Genomic DNA, 2,931 nt, shown 5'->3' on the forward strand with positions numbered 1-2,931 from the left:
GCTGAGAAGGACTCCCCCAGTGTCTGCGGTCACACACTGACAGCAGCAGCAGCCTGGTTAACACGTCCGCAGCTACACACTGATGTGGCTCTCACGGCTGACCGTAAACGCACCATGTGACCTGAGTCCCGGCCGCAGCAGGGTGCCATAATGCTTCCGCGGGTGGCTGCGCACCACAGCTCACGCTCTGGTCAAAAAAGATAGAGTTCATGAACGAAGAAAATGCCGATTTATGGTCGCGGTCAGCATCGAACTTACTGCTGCCGTGGCTGCACTTTCTGGTACCCGCTGTATCCTCCTGCCCGAGGGACGGATGTGTGTCCGCAGCCGGTCGTGATGTGTTGTGAGTGCCACAGGGGGGCAGTGTTGTATCTCAGGAGGAGGAGGAAGAGGAGGAGGAAGAGGCCGGGGCCCCTCATGCTGTGACACTTGGGGTCACGGAGTGCTTTGTTAAAGGGAAAAAGAAAAAGAAACATCAAGTTCAACACAAAAAAGTTAAAGTGAGCATACCATACTGCCGCCTATACGGATGTTGATGTTTTGTACCTTCTGTAAACAAAGCATAGAAACAATATCTCAACTTATTTGACTGAGAAATATCCCAAAGTCTAAGTGTTGAGTCTGCTCTCTTAACTTAAATATGTTATTGTTTGTTACTATAATAATCAAGATAATAGCACTCTTGAATATGTGATCTGAATTCTGCAAAACTATTCCCTCTTTTCAATAAAGAACTGCAACAATAATGAAATCACCATTCAATCACCATTCATTTAACTATAGTAATTACACATACTGATCATTTGAATGTTGTGTTTATTTATGTTTTAATAAGCTCTCCCACTATGCAGCATCACAGCTGCTAAAACAGTTTGTAGCAACAGCAACACAAGAACAACAAGGGCCTCTGCTGTAGTGGGCGGCCATGATACTTTCAGATTAAAAGCATCTGGTCAAAGCTGCTTCTCAGGAAAAGCGGGCAGGATGGGGAACTCTTTATCACTTTTCTTTATGCTTTAATAGTGTTATTAAAACAATATATTTCAAGTCAATATCAAGTTTCATCTGCTCAACCAAAGAAAAACACTATAATAACCATTATAATATGCTACCGTGTTACCGTGAAAATAGACATAACTTACTTACTTTACTGGAAATGAAGATGTATAGTGTCTTTATGATGGCATCACCTTCAAATGAAAATCCATCTGGTCTAATATGATGCAACATTTGTTTCATGTATAACCTTCCTTTGGATTGCAGATCACAGTGGCATCAACTCAGTAACAACACCGAGCACAGACAGCTAAAAAAGCTTAAATAGGGCAAAATCAGAAAACAAAATGACATTGCATGTATACCCTCATGCCACAAGACTTTGGCTAATCTATTTGAATCTAATCTAATCTAATCTATTTGTCTATTTTTTGTTAATACAGCAGGGTTGTTTAAGTGTTTTCATCCTTCTCATTTACTGTCTATTTTGCATGTTGCTGTAATACATAACTCCGTCCATATGGTGGCAGTGTCGTATGCTTTTGAACTACATGTAAGTTTGTTCCTGGTGGTCTGTATTTACCCAGGTGTTCACGCGGGAAATTGACAAGAATTACATTTGGGGCCGAGAAGTTTCAAGAAGAAACCTGTCGCATCAGATGAGCCTGCAACTTTGTCAACACAAAAATGTTCTTTTCAGCATAACCGGGCAAAACTCACACTGTGATCCCTGGATGCTCGGTTGCGTTGAACCCACCTAAATGAGATCATTCTTCTTGAATATCTTCACTCACTGAACTCCCACTTAATCTAGAGATGTGAAGCTGCACTTCTACCTGGCATCACATGTGCAGCACACACACATTCACCTCTGATTGTAGAAGAAAGTGCATATTAACATGAGCAACACATGCATGTGTGGGCTGCAGACAGCAGGACCGCTTTCTGTTCTTGATGTCTGTGCAGTGCTGGTGTGTACAGATCAGGTTGTGAGAGTTCTGTACTCGGGATCATTGTGTTTCCATCTCCCCCTCGGTCCATGTTCAGAGCTTCATCGTCAACATGCCGTTATTACTGGGCGATACGGCTCCCTTCATTTCCTGTCTCAGCAGCAGCAGCAGCAGCGAGTGCAACAGCATTTTTAAATTTTTTTTATTTTTTTGTCAGGCCGTGCATGTGTGCGTACATGTTTGGGTGGATGGATGAGGATGATGGGTGCGTGAGACAGCACGATATGTCCTCTCTTCACAAAGAAATGCAATAAATGAGGATTTCAAAGGCAGCCGCTTTAATGAAGACTATCAGTGATGTGAGGGGAGGTTTTGTATTTCTCCCATCCTTCGACACATGAATCACATTTTTTTTTTTCTTCACATAAATCAACCCACTGGTCTCTTCTCATATATCGACGTCAGCCTGAGAGCGATTTTCTCTCTCAAATATTTCTTTATTCTTATCCCGACTCTTCATTACCCCGAGTTCTTTAGCTTTATTTGAGAGTTACCAGTTTTTTCATTCCCCAACCCTTTGCTACAACAATTGAACCCGGTGCAGCGCGGCGCAGTCGGTGAAGTGTGAGTTGCCATAACAGCAGCTGTTTTTATGAGAAAGCTGTCCAGCCAATGGGGCTAATGAGCCGGGCCGCTCAACAAGAGCTTGTTTACTTTTCCAGGGAAGAGAAAGAGAGAGGTATCGGGGAAGAGAGATGGACAGCTTGTTGTGATGGAAGAAGATTGCTTCAGAGAACAAAAGGGGGAACGATGGCTTGGGTTGAATGCAATCACTGCGCTGGAGAGCAGGTGCACGATCCCCAATGATAACACATGAATGTGTATCGATTGTGACACGACTTGTCACGCACAAGCTCACACTTGCATGCCTGTCAGTCTGTCTGCTGTCATTGTGAAATGGCAGCCGCGTGGCCCATTGATTTAT

The sequence above is a fragment of the Acanthopagrus latus genome, chromosome 16, assembly GCF_904848185.1.
Source record: "Acanthopagrus latus isolate v.2019 chromosome 16, fAcaLat1.1, whole genome shotgun sequence".
NCBI lineage: Eukaryota > Metazoa > Chordata > Actinopteri > Spariformes > Sparidae > Acanthopagrus > Acanthopagrus latus.